Source organism: Acipenser ruthenus, chromosome 11 (genome assembly GCF_902713425.1).
Source record: "Acipenser ruthenus chromosome 11, fAciRut3.2 maternal haplotype, whole genome shotgun sequence".
NCBI lineage: Eukaryota > Metazoa > Chordata > Actinopteri > Acipenseriformes > Acipenseridae > Acipenser > Acipenser ruthenus.
In genome coordinates this window covers 5,892,696-5,911,877 of record NC_081199.1, presented here as the reverse complement: position 1 = coordinate 5,911,877, position 19,182 = coordinate 5,892,696, and the positions used below count along the sequence as shown (strand labels likewise).

The 19,182-nt window shown below is 40.3% G+C and overlaps 1 protein-coding gene across 10 annotated transcripts in view; it reads left to right on the top strand.

The window, feature by feature from the left end:
• The first annotated feature begins 3,316 nt into the window (after nt 1-3,316).
• The window catches only part of LOC117426165 (nuclear receptor corepressor 2-like), a 127,824-nt gene continuing 111,958 nt past the window's right edge, over nt 3,317-19,182 (top strand). For all 10 annotated transcript variants that reach the window (XM_059033094.1, XM_059033091.1, XM_059033093.1 and 7 more), the window contains exon 1: nt 3,317-3,785. The gene's annotated coding sequence lies outside the window, so the exon portion shown is untranslated. The remainder of the gene's footprint in view (nt 3,786-19,182) is intronic.

Below are 19,182 nucleotides of genomic sequence, written 5' to 3'. Positions count from 1 at the left end.
AAGTTGAATTATCTACCTGTGTATAAATGATAAACTGTTATGCAAATATACCATGTTAAGCTGGAGGCTAGGGAGAGGTTGATTGGTATTTGCATTACGCATTTTCCCAAGAAGGACACTGAAGGTCGGGTAAAAGTAACAGGCAGGTTATATTCTGTTGAATTCTTCTTTCATGTATGCTTCATCAGTACAGATCGTCTCCCAAGCAAAACGAAACACCTCATAAATGCTTTAATCCATTGTTTCCATGGCATCCTATCTAAATGTCAGTATGCAATCATAACGTGTGTGCTTGGCTGGAAAGGAATGCACAGCTCCTCAGGGCAGTAATATTATACAGCTTCAACACGCTTGAACCCTCGCACATCATCAGACACACACAAAACCCTCTACTGGTTAGATTAATTGATCCCACTAAGTCTGAAGGGTTTTTTGGGTGCTGGATGAAGCCCAAAGTTGCTTGGAAGGTAGACAGCCCACTTGAGGTTTGACTCTCCAAGCCTGTCCCCAGGAAATGTGTAGCTTATTTACAGCAGCCTGCATGCGATTCCTGATGTAATATTCCTGATATTCTTAGCAAGTCGTACATCACGATAACAAATATTCTTCTATACTGAATGACATTTTGACAGTGCTCTGTTGGGTTTTGTTCTTCTTTAGGCTATCTTTGAGACTGGCATGAGGGAAATTAGAAATAAGGCTGCTGTTGAATCTGGTTTGCCACATACAGTAGGTGAACCGATGATCTTGAAGCTGTGCCCCTGCTCTGCCTGGTCTAAAGACCCTATAGAAGGTGTTTGTTTTTATCTCCACAGGAAGTAGTGGACCAGTGGTGGAGCTTTCAGCACGTTCCAATCACTGATGAGCAGGTTAAGAGAACTCCATAGATCATGTTCATTCCTCCAAGGCATGGATCCCCCCCCCCCAACCCCCACTGAGCTAAGCACATGCTAATGCATTCATTCCAATTACCTTTGAAACTATGCAGTCTGGGGTGCATGCTGACATTCGCTTTAACTGTAAGTAACGGCACTCCCCAGCATGCCTGGCTCTCATTGTTAAGCTCACTCCTCTTCTGTTTGGTGGTCTACTGTTTGTTTTCCTTTACTGTCGAGGTGGCTTTGATCTTGTTTTTACTGTTAAAGGCAGCTTATTAGACTGGTTCGAAAAAACCAAATTGGTGGATAATTACTAAGAATTAGACAAGCAGTACAGAAGCTGAATATACTTTTTATTTTTATTAATTTTTTGGGTAATTGATTTTAGTCACATAGAGCGTTTGATGTTCGGGTTTCACCCGATTTAACCCGATTCCCCCCAAATGCTTTTTTATGCATTCGGGTTAAACCCGAAAACTCCCCAAATAGGCACATACTGTTTTTTTGTTTTGTTTTGTTTTTTCAAAATTACAGCAATATAACTTTCAGTTTTTTTGCACACTTTTCTTCCCAATTATTTGTTTTGTACACTTTGTGCTGAAGCATTTGTTTACTTCTTTCTAAATAAAACCCGACTTCTACCCGAATATTTATTCTTTCTTGATTATATATATATAAATACACCCGATTTAATTAAATAATTCTACCCGATTTTTAAATAAGCATTCATCCAAATTTGGAAAAAAATGTCACCCGAAAATCATACGCCCTACATATAAATAACTTTTCATTCCCCCAGCTCTTCTTGGTAATATTTCTTCAAAAGGGGTTGTGGTTTTAGGGTAATGCATTAAATGTCAATGTAATGAATTACATTTCTCTAAGGGTTAATAGTATTTATTTATTTATTTATTTATTTATTTAAAATCTCTTGGTTTGTATACTTTACTGTCAGGCAGTCTGTGAAACTCGCACTTCTCAGATCATTGCACAGTTTCTTCGGGGTCAAAGCATGTCACCTTATTAGTCATCAGGAGATGCAGCTGGTTGGTTAATGACAGGAAGGAAGGCACTGTAGGGGGTGGAGAGGACTATATTGGTGAGATGACAAATGAAGTGAAAGGGGCTTCACCACACAAATAGAAACCACTACAGCACACAGGCTCTACAATCTACAAGATAATTCAAATAGAATACTGCTGAATGAACAACCTTAAGGCCTAGCTCATTAACTAAACACAAAGCTGTTACATGCACCTACAGTATTATATGACTCATACAATGTGGGGTTTTTAAATACAGGGGGGGGGGGGGGGGGGGGTTGAGGGTCAACAAACTCTACCAAGTAACCCTGATCCAAATGCTACTAAAATGGTATGCTCTCCTCTGGGGAGCGCTCCTCACCGAAGAGTTTGTGGTCTGCTTTACTTTGTAGGGTTTTAAATATTTAGTGAGAGATGTTCTAAATATTTCATGCAGTCCATAACACTGAACCTAGTTCTTTGTGATGTGGAATTCATCGAGCAATCTCCCAAGGTAATACAAAGAAGGAAACCAGTATCAGTGATCAGGGTTAAGCTGGAGAAATGAAAAACATGACTTGACAATCACACCTTTTGTTTTTGTTTTTTCATTCTTGCAGCTTTACCACTAACCTACAGTATGCTACCAGGAAGCAATAGCAACTTTTGTATTTATTGGCATACTTCTGCATGCTGCATTTGCAGTAAACAAGATAAAAGGAAGGGGTCAGACAGCTGCATGATAATTCGACAGGCAAATTGTAAGCATTGTGGCGAATGAAGGTTCCCGCGCAAGCAGGGGTTTGTCACAGGCGGAGGTTGGACGCGAACTACGGATCTTCCGTTTTGGAGCACAGCGTCGATACCGCTGTACAAAAGAGCCGGGTTCCACAGCAGGCGCAGATATCAGGTTTATGTGTTTATTTTTTAGATTACGTAACCAACCAGCCTTGGCTCCACCCGCGCGCACTCAACACTATCATAAAAAATCATCAAAGTCCCGTTTTTTCCCCCGTAATTAGCGAACAAAAAAGTTTCCCAGAATTGCATATTATTATGTGTTCCTGAATTCGGGGCTTGAAGGGGATAATTCCATTTACAGCAATCGGTCGTTTTTTAATGTATCTTCAAAAGCACCCTACACTGTCCATTATTTTCTAATGCTATATTCAGAGTAGAAGGTTAAGGCACTATAGCAAAAGCATATTGCAGTTTAGCTAGATACTATGCGAGTACATTCGCCGCATTTGAACTCAGATTACAGTTCACAAACAAAAGCGTATTCTATTTAGATCTTGCATAATCGCCTCTGGTCTTTTTAATAAATGTAATTGCAACCGCATTTGCACAATCTACCAGCAGGGAAATGTGGCGATATTTACAAAACGGTGTAGTCTAACAATATGTTTCTGCAAGTGGTGCTAAGGGGTGTACTGCGCCTTTAAGAACACAGAGTGGAAACGCTGTGTCTGGTAGTGTTGTCTTGCTGTTGGAAGCGGGCCATCAATCTTCCACTGTATATTTTCAGTCAGGGGCTGCAAAAAAGAAGGAAACCAAAGCAACAACACCACAAAACCCAGCATGATCACAAAGTTAGATTGGGCGAGTGAGTGAGAGAAAGAGAGCGAGAGAGAGAGAGGTAGAGAGAGAGAAAGAGCGACTGGGGGAGCTCAAGAGAGAGAGAGAAGCACGGCACAGCACAGGCAGGCATTTTAGAAGAGGAAGGAGAAGAGGAGAAACGGAGAAAACGTTAATCTGTGGATTACTGTCACAAGAGAATACTGCGGGTGCCGAGAAATCTTGATATAGGACAATCGTGGTGGCCGCTTGTTTATGGAGCTTTGTTAACTTTGCAAAATGAGGACTCCTTGTCGGATTTAGTAAGGTAAGGCGGAAACAATATACGAGTTTTAAACGGCCAGTGACCCTTTTTCCCCCCCGATACAGTCTTATGTCAATAATTTACTGTTTATTCCATCTAATCGCAGACTAAGCATTAATTTACTATACACAATTAACTTTTAATCAAATAACAATGCAACACGCGGTACACATCTTTTAGTATTGTTTGTTTATATTGTGTTTTCGCAGGACGTGGTGTTAATTTAAAATGGATTTCAAATCAAGAGGTTTTTATTGCACAGATCAAACTTCAGTCGTTTCAGTTGTCAAGTAAGCGATCAACCGACCTTGATCTGCAAAAATAAATAAACAAAAGGATGATTTTTGTTAAAAAAAACTGATATTTTTGGATGAATAGTGTTACGTAGTACAAACTTTGCATTCTCGTTTTACAGATAACTTGACTGGTACTACCGTGAGCTATCCTTTTTCATGTTAACACCGTTTTTTTATTTTTTATAAAATAGTTTTTGCAAAAAACGTGGTAAACCACTTTGATCATGTGCTTAGTTGTGTTTCACGCATGTTATTGCATGTGTTATTGCTGACGCCGGGGCTCAACACCACAGCATTCACACTATCTGATCCTAACACTATATTCCCACAATGGGTCTGTGTTGTTGTTCTAACTCAAAGTGAAAACTCAGTCTAGAAGGCAAAAACAGTGACACCCAGACTGATTCTCTTCCACTGAACGATTGTGATTAAGGAAATCAAAAAAAAAAAAAACACAACAAACGCATGGTTTGTGTTTTAATGTTTTTACACATCATATATATTATTGCTGTATTGTCATTAAAATAAATAAAAATAAAACAGTTCGCGGTGAACTTTAGTTTTATCCAATTGCATGGCAAATGGATAAAAAAATAAAATAAAAAAAACCCCTAAAATATCAACGCAGTCATTTAAATCCTCATTGGGCTGCATACTTTTCAGTTTTTGAAAGTAAAATGTACGTGAAGTCAATGTGGGGGGTATTGGAAAGCCAATGTGTGTCAAATGGTATTGACTGGGGTGCGATCGCTTCTGAAATGTGAATGGGACAGTTGTCATAGGCATACCGTCGTGGTGCTTGAACTGTTACCGTTCAGAAATTGGCATGCCATTGTCAGGTCTTCAGTTGCATTGGTGGGGCGGGTCAGTGACCAGCAGGGCGGCATTTCTGTACTACTAATTGCAATTAAATTGCAATATAATAGACCATAAATGACTTTTCCTATAAGGTGTGTTTTTTTTTGTTTTTTTTTGCATAACATAAATGCAAATACATTTATAACGACAAATCTGGCTTTGGGGATTCACGCTAATAAAGTCAAGATACATTATCAGCCAGCGGTTTGCCTAACACCGCTTGTGGGATATTTTTGTTTGTTTTGTGAGTTCACTTGACCCGAAGTAACACCAGCTGGAAGAATTACAGTTGTAAAGTTTTGCATAGGGCGGTTTTAGAAAACAAAAAAACGGTAACATTTAAATATTTAGTATGGGCTTGCATGGCCTTGTGATAAATGGAACTGTCAGTTTATTTGAACATTCTATATGGCAAAATATTTTGCGACAGCACTTAGTAATGTTTTCAATGTACGCATAAAAAAAGAATCTGCCTTAATAACGATTCCTTTCCCATGTCATATATTTTGTAATGAAGCATTCTGTTTTATACTATGTTTATAATGAGCCAATTCAATTAAGTTGATAAATTGTACTACTATATTCCCAAGTTAATATATATATTTTTGTAATCTGCAGCTTAAAACAAACTCAGAACCTTGTGTCTGATCTGTTATTTTTTAAATGGAAGTTATACTCCCGTGTGTTAATTTCATTTTAGGAATAAAAACAAATAAATAATTGCATACTTGGAGGCCTCCACCCCCATCCTGGGGCTTGTTGCTATCCAGACATACTTTTGGTTACCTGGGTTTCTTGGTATTATTTTCAATGTTAAAAATAAGGGAAGTGTAACTGATGCTTTAAAATGCAATCTAGTGCTTTGCAGTTTTGCATTGAGCCTGCATTGCATACATCATTTCTCATTGACTCCAGAAGATGCTACTGTAGCTTTGGTATATTGGCACAATGCATATGCATCTGACTGTTTGCTTACTGTTCACTGTCCACAAAGGGGAGTCTGCATATTTAATCATGTGATCTGTAGACGCCCATATCCGGCTATTGCAGTTGATCATGTTAATTGGGATAAACCTCTCTAGTCTTTAGTTGTAGGCCATATACACAGCCGGGACAAGCTAATTACCTTGCCTAGAAATCTTTCTGACGTCAACAAAATTGTGCGTGTTTTAAGCCAAGGACTGTTTAAATGAAACGTATTCATCTGAACAGAAAGAGGCCTTCAGTGAAATTGCATTCCCTTTTGGATGTCTGCCAGTGTTTAAAGTGCTGGACAGTATTAATAATCCCACATCCGAGACAGTCAGGTGCTAAAAGAGTCTGGTAGAGCTGCAAGCTTTCTTGCAGTTGGCAGCTCACGAGAGGAAAATAAAACATTTTTGGAATGTATTAGCTGATATTGCAGTTCTGGTCATATAGATTATTTAGCAGTGCTTGCCAAGGGTTTAGTGGTACAGTATATTGTGATAGGAGTCTGAGGACTTTGCCGCTGCCAAGTTTGACAGACAGTGCCGCAAGCATTTTAAATAGGCAAAACTTTAAAAAACATTTTTGAGCTTGGCTTCAAATGATCTTTTTAAATGCCTGTTTGTTCACATTTATTTGTATATGTGTAATTGTAAATTGGCTAGTAAGTACAGGCACATTTACCAGCACTTTTAAATGACAGGCAGTTAGGTGATTGAGTTGAGAATCTGAAAGGTCAGGTGTCAATACTTCTGGCTACCACTGTACTGACATTAAGCACTTTTCATTACATTGGTACTCTAATTATAAGGAATCGCATCCATTGAAATGATGACATTTGTCTTAGCAGGAATCTAAGGAAGCTCCCGGGAGATTATCTGTGTTTAGCCTGATATTAAGCTCAGTGTGATGGGAAGCTCATTTTGTTGGGTTATGACGTACGAGAGATTGATATACTGTAATGGTTTCCCGAATGAAGGCAAATGCAATCATTGGGGATTTTGAGTTCAAATTAAAATGTTTGTTTCAGGAATGTTGAGATTGATGATGTTAAGCATTCTCGTGGTGTGAATAGGAGCTGATCTGTTGTAAACTAAAATCCAAGCAAATTTCCTTTTTTATGACTTACAGATGGGTGGTGCCAGGTTGAGTAATAATTGGACATTCCAAATTGGGAGAAAATAGGAAAATGGGAAAAAAACAAAAACAAAAAACAGTTTGTTGACAACGATTTCAAGATTTTTATCAGCAGGAACGCTGGCTTCCATTTCCTTGAAAGCTGCAAGCTTTTACATCACAACGTGCAGCAGACAGACCCGCTCCCACAAAGACCTGCAGCAGTAGGGGGTTCCGAAAGCCCATTACCAGCACAATATAATCAGACCTGGTGCATGAATCCAGATCTGGTCTTACGTTATGAAACAAAGCATAAATCTAAATTGGAAAATAAACAGGCTTACGTACATTGCATAACTGTACTGTGTTTATTACATGTTGTCTGAGCCCGAGCATCATCGGATTTAAATCTCCCAGCGGACAGCAGTTTATTTTTTTAGAGCTAGGCCTTTCCCAGGTATGAAAATAAATACTGTATATTGACCTTTCAGCACTCCATATTGGTTACAAGCGAGGTGACATTTGCTGGCATTGTGAAAGGTTTACCGAGCGTTCGTGGGATACAGTGCTGTGAAACATTGGGACAACAGGCCACTTCTTTAATAGCTGTCTTAAAGGTCTTTTAGTCAGTTCTTTAGAGCTAGCATATCTTTCTCTAGGCTGTCTTTAGTAATGAGAGCTCTGTGTGGGTTTTAGACTGTGCTTTTGTGTAACGGTGTGACGTTGTATTGATCATGCCCCGCGATGCAGCGAAAGCCCTTCAAAACAAGTCACACAATCTTGTCGTTCCTCCTGGGAGCCCTGCTGTTTCCACAGGCTTTCCCTCCCATGTCTCTCTAGAAGCGATAGGGCTGTAATGTGAAAGCCCAGTGAATTCTGATTCCATTGTGCTACAGTGCTGTAGGTGACCCAGGGTTCCGTTCTGCCCAGATACAGCGCCAGAAATCCTGCCAAAGGCATGCCTAGGCTAGAGTACAATATTCTCATCTTGCGAAATGCAGATAAGCAAGATTTTCATATCCTTCAGAATATCCCCTATGTATGGCATTCTTAGTAATAATAACAGCAATCTGTTTAATATAGGTTTAACAAAGCGGCATTAATACAGTATTAATAATGCCAGTGTTTTATGCTGGGTTGTATAACTCTTATCTCTAATTGTAGTCATACCAGTAATTCAGCAACCTCTGAATCATTTTTACCATCATGTTTCATACAGTTGTGTAACTCACCGCAAAGAATGTAGTCCTGTCAGTATGATTGGAAAAGAATGTGCAGTGTTTATTTGCTTTCTAAAAAAACATGAATAAATAAATAAAGATGCATCTAAATGAAAGGTCACCCGAGGACACGACAAAGACGAATGAGAGTAACGATGTGAATCGGGTGGAAGGGGGAAAATACGGCACATTTATTGTGACCAACAGCAGTTCTGGTAATAGAATGTGTTGTTAATGTGTGGCCAGAACTAGGGTCGGGGCGTGGTGTCTGGAGGGGAGTGAGACGTGTTCTTACAGCCCTCCAGGGAGACACGTTCCTTTGCATTACTGCTCACTCAGGCTGAAAAGTTCCATTACAGACGGATTTCGATTTTCAGAGGAACTGTATGCTGAGAGAACCGAAAGTGCTTGGTTGTGAAATGCAGGCTGTCATAATTGTTCAAAAAGGTCACTGCCTGGATACTAAAAGGGTTTTAGGTTGTCAGATGTGCTTGAGGCATCTCAACAAGATACGCTGAACTTCAATGGCTGGTTTCACAAACCCTGATTAGCACTAATCTAGGACTAGCTTCCCAATGTTAACATCAGACAGTCCAAGATTAATGCTAGTCAGGGTCTGGAACACCACCAGAGAAATATATTAAGATACAAAAAATGGTATTCCTTTAATTTGTAGACTTTACTGTACAAAGTATATTCTGTTGCTGGAACCCACAATGCCCCCCCCCCCCCCCCCCCCCCCCCATGAATGAAATGGATGAGTTTCTGAAGCTGCGCAGTGATTCTAACAGAAAGGGGGTTCTGAAATACAGGAGCCCCTTTGTGGTGGGTGCAGATACTGCAGGCTTGATGCAGAACTTCCAGCGCTGCAGAGTGGCAGTAGCAGTTGCAGTTTTGGTACTTTTCCAGTGATTTGTAAACCTGCTCCTCCTTTTCTTAAAGCAATTTTCAATTAAGAGATTGTTCCTTCGTGTCAAGATCTGTTTCGAATGCTTCATGTGAAAGGCACAGGGTGGTTACAAAGTCAGTAAGCCGCTTGAATTCTTTGTCAGCCGGGCTACAGGAAACACATAGGATTGCGTTAATCAGCCCTTGTACCTCAAACCAGATTAATACCCACCAGAGATCCTACTAATCGTTCAAGAAGACATTAAACCAATATATCCCAGTCTATATTGTATACAAATGAACATCTATTGGTCCTATAATAGGCTGGCTGCATTAGTCTGTGTTTTGATTCATTTATTAAATGACTGAAATGAATCTCCTCACTGCTTATAATGGATGATAAGGTATCTCTCATAATTTGACGGTCTCTGGATGATAAGGTATCTTTTCATCTCTATTTAAATTACCCAGGTGGGTTCAGTTTTATAAGGAAAATTGCAGTTTCCCACTGCATTGAAATTCTCTTAAATGACTTACACATTTACAGCTCTGCTGATAGATTTACTGACCGCAATAAAACAAATGCGTTTGTATGAAACTGGCACCGTTATTGTATTGTTGCAAGACGTCATGTGTAAGGTGTATGCAGAAAGCTTTGCAGGATGAAGTATAGCACTGTTGCTGCTTGGTTCTGCTCTGCTGTGTCAAAGTGGTTGTCAGTCACTGGCGCCTGGGGTGCAGGTTCAGTGATGCAGGCATGGTTTGAATCCTGCTTGTGCCAAGTTGTCCCATCTTGGCTTGGGGCCCACAGGAAGCGCTGCATTGGCCTCTGTGCTCCTGCAGGGTCGAGGAGTGAAGTCTTCTGGGGATGGTTTGCCTGTTCATGCTTCAGGGAACCCTACTGGCCAGGCACTCAACAAGACTTCCCAGGCTGCACCCTTGCCTGCAGGGTCCAGGTGCTTGGCAACATCAGAGGGACATTAGCAGACATCACCCGATGATCTTCCTGGCTGATGAGGCAACATTCAGACTTCTGTGCGCTTGCAAGCTATGCTGATCAAAAAGAAAAAAAAAACGTTCTTTTATTGCCAAGATGTTTAACAGGAAATGGAGCACCTCTTATGAAAGGGAACAACAGACCCTGAAAACCTGAAGTGAGATGTTTTTATTTTCACCACACAAACTGTTGCAGCATTATCTAGCATCCTAGAACACATGCCAGTTTGCGCTCCGTGATGGAGGCAATTTAAAGATAATCTTCTGTTCTGCATAGAGCCAGGCGTTAGGTTTGTGTTCTGGCTAAGGCACAGTACTGTAGAGGAGATGCACTGACTTTTCAAAATCTTATTGAGTTATGAAACAGCTTAGGACCGTTTGGCTGCAGGTTGGGATAATTGTTAATTTGCGATGTTATTAATAGACTCTCAATAAGGCCATTGTCATGCCGTGACACCAATAAGCTATTAAAATAGTGGGTAGTAGGCAAGAGGAGAAGTCACTCAATTTGCCTTCGTATAAAAACTACAGTAAAACCTTGGTTGTACAAACCTTGAATTTACACACTCCTAATTGACTAGGCAATGTCCTGTAACTTACTATGCTTCAGGCATGGAAATAAGACTCCCATTGCATAGCAGTTTGATATATTCCTGTTTTACTATCAGTTTAATAAGACACATGTGAACTTGTTACTTATACACTGGGGCTAATCGTAAAACCTGGAATGGGTGAAGCTGCTGTGCAATAGGAGTCTTACTTCCATTCCTGTACTTGGTATTTACAGTTCTGTAAGTTATTTAAAATGTCAGATTGTAATTATTTCTGGTGACTTGTTGGTTTGAAACCTGACTAATTGGTTTAACCAACATCCCCAGTCAGTTTGGATAATACATGTTTTGCCTTCTTCCAATGGCATTCCAGCTGCAGTAGGAGTGGGTGGAATGCTGATCAGTTATACTGTTTTTTGGCAGCTCTCAAGCCACCTTCACTCAAGGCTTTGAAGCAAAGTACAAGGGGAGAAAAAAATGTGATTTGCATACGATTGAGCTTAAATAACAAGCACAGTAATACACTGTCTGAGTTTATGGGCAGCCGCTGTGTACTGTAGCATGAATCCTCTTACCTGCAGGTGAAAGTAATTCCCCACAAGATGGCAATTTATACAGTATTTATCACTTGGTGCTCTCTCTGTGGATTGAAGTTATTCCTCTGTGGCTTGAAATCTACAAGACTGTGCTGTTTGTTAGTGTCAGGTGTCCATGTCCCTGGAGTCTTGTTGGGTTAGGACAAGGTGGGGTGGGGCAGGGGGTGAAGGCAACGTTTTAATAAACAAGCTATATTTACATAGTCTCTTGTCATACAAGAGCTGAACCATATCAGATGTATTTGTCACATTTAGTTACAGCATGTCTTTCCTCACAGCCCCCTCCGCAGTTTGGAGCTGATTCAATTGTATGGTATTTAGTGTGAACAGTTTAACTGTCTGTATTAACTAACGGGTACTGTATCTTCAAATCTGAGTTCAAATTACTTCTTTGATGCAGCATTGCCTCCATTTCATTACGACCTGATTAACATCTTCAGGTTATATTGACAGTGCTGATGAGCAGAATATTATACTGTTGTAGCCACAAACTAAATAGGAACTGGGAGTTCATGTTTCAGTGGAAGAAAGACAGATACAAATGAACAGGGGTTTTGGATTCCGAGATATCTAGATTAAAAACCTGGCACTGTAGTACGGTTTTGCTTTTTGTGTAGAGCACTACAGTAACATCTCAGTGTGTCCTGTAACAAGAGCCTGTACTCTTACAACCAGGTAAGAAATGGGGGAAGTACACGTTTTTAATGTATGAAGTTAGCAATGGGATATGTTGAAACTGTAGAACGCTGCAGATAAGGTCTGTGGCATGCAGCCAATGCAGTCAGGCCAAGAACACAGTGTGAGTGCTGTTTGCCAGAATGCATGTCAAGGCTTCCCAGCCGCCTGGTGTTGTGTTCTAGTGGCGTGGTGCTACAGCAGACAGCATAGGATGAGCGGCTATCGTGTGAGCCATTGACCTTATAGTGAAGTCATACTTAACAGGAACCGCTACTTGAAAGGGCTGTTGTTATCCATTGGAAAAAAAGCACCCTTGCTAGAACTGAATACATACTGTAAGCAACTAACTAAATCCCCCTCCCAAAGTACTGTTCATTTCCATTCTGTAACTGCCTTAATAATATGGGTTACACTATTCTAGCAAGCCGCTCTCGCTCTGTATCACGTTTCGGAATATTTGAAAATAGATGGAAATGACAGGCAAGTTCCAGCCAGCGCACATCTGGAGACAGATTCTTTTTTTTTTGTTTCTTTTCATAACCATTGTGCAGAACAAGTCTGGGCTTAAATACACCTACAGTACAGTAATTGATAAACATTGTATGGTGTGTTGCATGTAACTGCCCATGTGAATTGTTGCTCTTGGGCAGTGGGGAGGTGGTGGTAGGGGCAGCAGTTCTTCTTTGTGCTCCCCCCCACCACCCCCCCCCCCCACCAGAATTAAATACAGGGGAATGAGTTTACAGGACTGGGCTTGGTAGAGGGCAGCTTCTAATGGAGGAAGATGTTTGGTCTATACATTTGAAAGAAGTCAAGCATCAGTAGTCGTAAGCTGATTCTTCATTGTAAATCAATATATTATAAAAGGGAACGTTTATATAAATATTTAGATAGTGACTAAACGATTAACAAGGAAATCTCCCCCACCCTAATTATTTGAAAAGCACTCAACGGAGATATTTTTGCATTCATTACAGTATTTGGAGAGTGACTAGTCCTGTATGTCAATGAAGATAAAGACACAGCCCCATCTCAGAAGTGTTCTCCTAATGACAGCCGGTACTATACTTAGTGATTTGATTGCTTTTGTTTGTTTAGCGCCTCTTGGCCTGGTGTGCTTTGCTGCAGCTCAGCAGGAGGCACGGTTGTGGTTTTATTACCTCGAGAGCCACATTCTTGCAGCTACTGTACTGCAGTCTCGCTACCCTGCCAGATTGACTGAGTGACTTTTCCTGCTTTCTGAATTGAATGGCCGGTTAGTCAGACAGACGCACGTGACGTTTGTGCAGGAATGTCATCGTTTTAAAAGGGGAAGCTTCTTAATCCCTGAATAAATAGAGTGCTCAATAAAATAAAACCACTCTGTTCCCAGAGTGTTTTTATTTTTTGCTTCCAAGTTGGTGACATTTACAATATTCTAGTTAATCTGGTTAGGGTAGTGAGATCTGTGTGGTAGAGGTTTGAGCCCAGACACTGTGTTTAATAAAGCCAACCTTAAGTTGCCATCTTTCAGGGTGTGGTATGGTGGAAAGGAAAGACCAGTGAATTGCAAGCCTTCAAAGCAGATTTAATTTAGCCATTTTTATACAGTACTTGGAAGGACAAGACATTTATTTTTGGTTAAGATGAGAAGCTTCATTAAAGTGCTTCTTTTTCAAATCCTGTATGAGACCGTAGGGTGCCAGTAATGCATAGTGCATAGTAAGGATTCGGGTATTTCCCTGCTAGGATAAATCGCTGTATAGCTGGAAAGCCCTTAAAAGAAACAAAACACCCTTTTAGCGCAAGCAGCCGCTTGAGGGAAAAATAAATTGTGGAGGAGAAACTTTTGTTTGAATTGTTCTGGTTTATAGCTTTATCACTGGCTTTTGATCACAGTTTATGAAAACATACAGTACTTGTCAGATAAGAGAACCTGCCACTATCCCCATTGAAATCTGACAACTGACACACACATGCCTCGGTGCTCCTATAATAATAATAGTATGCAGCACATTGCTGGCATTTTTGCGGTGAGCTTTGATCTACAGTTTGTCAAGGTAGGGGACTCTTGCTTCTGACTCAAGTAGCAGATGTTAAAACAAAGCAATATTTTTCTCCTTGCATTATAAGGTAGGGAACCGCCTAAATACTTAACTGATTAATATAACCCTGTAATTATATCTGTAGTATTGGACTTTCCAAATAGCACAGCTTCAGTTCACTGGCCTGGCTGGGTTTTGCATATTTGTCTGGAGGCTTAGAATACATACCATGTGCTCTTAGCTGGATTTGACTTTTAAGGAGTAATTTACAGTTTTCAGCAGTGGGATTCTTCTGGCACTTGCAATACAGACTATGCCTCGGAGCTCTTTTTTTTTTTTTTTTTTTTTTTTTCTTTTGCAAAATCCCAGCAGCTCAGCTGTATTGGGATTCCCAGGAAATAATTACTGTGTGGTGTATCCCCTGGCCATTCTCAGGAATCCCAGTTTAATGAATGTGCATGAGGGAGAAGGCCGTGATATATATATATATATATATATATATATATATATATATATATATAATGTAATTTTTTCCCCTCTTCACCACTGACCTGTTTCTAATGCATTTCTCTCTACATCTGAAGCACCCAGCAGTCAAAGGATTTATCGTCAAACTGAACAACTCATTAAGGGGGACGGGGGGATGGGGCAGTGGACAACAGCCTGCTCTTTTCAATGAATAGTTCCTGACCTCGGGGTTAATGGAATCTGATGGCTAGACAGACCTGCAGCCTTATTTGTTTGGGGCCTGACTGCACAGATGACATTCCGGCAGGTCAAGCAGATTGATAGTTTGTGGGTGTAGTTATGACCGGCAAGGCACAGATTGGGGGTTGGGTTAATAGGAGACTTAAGCTGCCACTCGTAGCCGTGGCTTATGATGCCTTGCCTATGGGAGGTCGTTTTGACGGCTGAAACGTTTTCTGTGCATGTCTGCATCTAATTGGGCATGGCAACGAACAACTTTGACATTAACGCTTGGTACCTGAACGGGAACGTTGGTTTTGAATATTCTAAAATAAAATGAAACTGATATTCAGTTTGTTCCATGTTAAACAAATAAAACATCTCTGGAGTAAAACAAACCAGGTACCCGATCAAATTACCCATTAAAGAAAGAAGATAAACGCTAATCAGTGTGCTGTTTATTTCAGACATCATTTATGGTTTCCTTTGCATGGTATCTCTTTGATACGGTCATTTATACATTCTGTAATATAAACAAATATGTGAATTTTTGCTGAAATACATTTCAAGCAGTTTTTTTTTCCCAAGTATTCAAAATTTGTCGCAGCATTAATCTAGTGTGTGACCCACATATATAATGTCTATTCTTTCAGTATGCTGTTTAAGAAGTCACTTGCAGATGTGTGTTGTATTTCAGCACAGAGAAGGGTCTTGCACCTTTTGTGTGTGTGTGTGTGTGTGTGTTTTTCTGTTGAAGTCTGCTTCTTCCTGATATTTTATTATGGCTTTATTAACACAAATGTTAACTGCTTCCTGTTTGCTGTCTGTAGGGGAGGGAGGGAGGGACAGCGTTTTGGGGTTTCTCGAGCGAGTGAGTTTCCAGTAAATGTGTTGTTCAGGGTCGCTGTGCTTCACTGAATGTTATTGCTGTAATGTATGTAGAAATTCAGATAACAAATCAAGCACTGCTGGTGGCAGGAAGCCATATTTAGACAAGCAGTTACTTTAGGGTGACTTGCATCTAAAACGGACTGTTTGTGGGCCGAGACCATTGTTATCAGTTCATCTGCCACACAGTTTTGCTAGAGATTGTGTTCCAGGATACTGAACTACTGCTGTGCTCATGAGGTAATAAGAAGTCATGTGTACAGAAATCGTTTGAGCCTTTCTAGGCTTTAATATGAGATTATAAAGCTACGCTTCATTGGCTTGGGTCAGGTGCGCTAAATTTAGCTCAAAGTTACACTCCTCTAAATACTGCAGAGAAAGGCAAAGCAAATAATGAAATAAATGTCAGTATAGAAAATAGTCTGCTCTTGTCAAAGCCGCCTTGTTTTTACTCACAGCCCCCTACCCTGTTTTGATCTAAATCCAAAGTAGGCCACAGAGCTGCTTGCTTCCATCAAAGTTCATGCAGTGTTTTTATTACTGTACCTTCATTCATTTTTTTAGTTTCAGGATGCAGAATTGCAAGATTGATGCACCATAATCTGCCCCCTTGCAATTTAACCAAACAAACTAAAACTCCAATGAGGTTGTGAATACTGTAAGTACCAATCTATTGCCATGTAAACTGTTGGCTGGACATGTGAACAGTACTTATCCTTCTCTATCTCAAGTACTACAGGAGAAAAAGATGATATTAAGCCATTGTTCTCAACACTTTTTTTTTTTTTTTGCTTTGAGTCAATTATATCTTGAGGCTAATAAAAACCTTTTTCAGATTTCAACACTAAGTAGTTATGATGAGGCCTTTTGTCTCCGGAGTACTGTATGATGTATCCTGCTATGTAAATCTGTGCACTGAATGACTGGGCGCTGTTCAGTATATCGACCTGTGCCTCCTTGAAACAGGAAATTCAACAGTAAAGGAGCTAACATTGTATTCCAGGATTTAGACTTTCCTGTGGTTTAGTTGGGGCTTCTTCTGACAAAGATGTGCTAATCGTGTAGAAAAACTGAGAACAGCACATCGTTCAGTAAACTGCAATCGAAAAAGGACATTTCTAAGCTAAAACTGTTCTTGAACATGTTTATTGCTAATATATATATATATATATATAGGCTTGACAGATCTTGTTGACTGAAGCAGTGCTAGAATGCTCTCATTTGCCAGCTACAGCACCTGTCATTCAAAGCGCCTACTTTGAAATTAGCGGGTTAAGGTGTACGTAAGCTTTTGCTTTAGGTATACAGTGACAGTTACTAGTTTGATTTGAAAATGGGGCACAAGAGAAAAACACTTAATGAATATTGTGCACAATACCCTGACTGACAGCTGAAGCAGGTGACTTGAAGGCAGGATGAAGCGGGCTGTCTGCCTTGCCTGTGACTCTGTGTCTGGTTGTGCTAAAGCAGGAGAGGAGTGTTTTGTTCTGTGCATATTACTTTTACTCGTAAATTTATGCTATAAAGGTCTGTGTAATACACTTTCATATGCTGTGTTAACTATGGTTATATATATATATATATATATATTTTTTTTTTTTTTTTCTTTCCCCTATGGGACTATCCATCATCTCTCGCCAGAATAAACTATCCTAGTGGATGAGATTATTTAGGGGTGAGATTATATTTGTGATAGATTGCAACTCTTGAGTGTCTACTGGCAGTAGGCCAATACCGCCATGGTTACCGAGAATTATTACTCCCTGCCAGCGCTGGGAATAAAAGCATACCCTCTTGGCTTTCCAGCGGGAGGAGCGGATTTATGTAATCCACACAGTTTTGCAGTCAGGAAATTCTAACAGGTTCTATATATCACAGGGAGGCCCTGTTAGTGTAGGCTATCTCCTTTGTGTCTTGGCCTTTATTTCTCAAGGATTTACTGATTCGGTAGCATTAGAAGGTCCACCTGGTATATTGGCAAACTGTATGCAGCTGCTACAAATAGGGGAAGTCAGGTGTGCTGCTGTTTTTAGATTATTCTGGAAGGATTTTACAGTAAAGCAAGCTTAAAGTGGATTTACTGGCTCATTGGCAGTTTAAGTATTTTAAGAACCAACCCCCTCTATTCTACCAGCCAAAAAATGCTGTGATCCACAGTTGGGTTCTGTCTCTTAAGAGAAAGGTTAACATCATTATTTCTTTAGACGGAGAGCAGTAGAATTTATTATAGGTTACGACTGTCGGCTAAAAATATATGGCCCTCTTGCACTGTTATTGTAGGATTGATGTATTGTGACTGCAGTGCAGAGGTGGAAACCCCCATAACACCACGCTGTAGGCAGTTCAGCCCGTCAGGACGTTTACCTTTCACTGTTGCCATGTTCCTCAAACCCTGCGTCCTGTTTTAGTCTGAATGTGTGAGAGCTGGCTGGCCCCCATGCTTCACGGTCACTTGCCATTCCTGAAGGGGTGTCGTGTTGTGTGGGTGTCACGTTGCAGCCAGGTCAACGAGTACATCTCTCTTTCAGCTCCAGAAAGCAGTGCCTGCAGTCGTCTCCTTTCACCCTTGCCTGTGTTCCTGAGATTTCGGTCCTTTCACCGAGTTCTAAAACCTCACGCCTTGGGACAAAAGCATGGGTTAGCTCTCCCTGGGCTGATTTCAATTACTAAAAAACTTCATAACAAAAAAGCACAGTTGCTTTTTACTGTAGCCTGCATTATTTCCCTGTTCTCTGATGATATCCGTTAAATTTGACCAGATATACAGTACATACATAACATGTTATCAATTAACTGACCACAAATGTGCATCATTTTTTTTTATGAAGTTTTGCATGCAATACAGTAGTTTGTTTTGTTGTTCTCTTTCTGTTGGCTTGTTCTTGTCATTGGTTAGTTCCAGGACACTATTTGACTTGATTTGAGTATGACTGTCAACACATTTTACACCTGAGCAGTGGCAGTTTATCAAGCAAACTCCTCCCCTGACCTGGCAATGAGGTTCTATGTGAAGTGCAATATGTACTCTCGCTGAACAGTGGCGGTTTATCATGCAAACTCCTCCCCTGACCTGGCAATGAGGTTCTATGTATGAAACTCATTAGCAGAGTAACTAAGGGAGCTGAAATGGAACCCGGGAGGCGGTCAGGTTGTGGAATGTGCAAATCACATAGCGGAGACTAATCTGTGCAGGAAATTGCTCATTCAGAAAGAAGTTCATGTTTATTTGAAGCCGGAATGGTTTATATAATTTGAAATAAATCTTGTCGCATGCGATCATTTACATTATTAGCTTGCTGTCTATTTTCCATAATGTGAAGCTCGGCTCTGTGGGACCACGGTGACACATCTTTGTCAATCGCCTCTTCTGTCTTTCAATAAGTGGCTGTGATTATGTCACCTCGTTAATGAGATTGTTGGTCCAAATGGCACTACTATTTTATTTTATCTTTTTTAAAAGGAAAGTACTGTCAAACCTACTTAATACCGGTCCAACCCTATTCTTAATATTACCATGTTGAAATGGCCAGAATATAATTGGGAGTCCATGTCCTGATAATATCACTTTGGTAGTTCACACACACTGGTTAATGTCAATTGCATTTGTTAGTCGTAAAACAGATTTCCACACTGCTT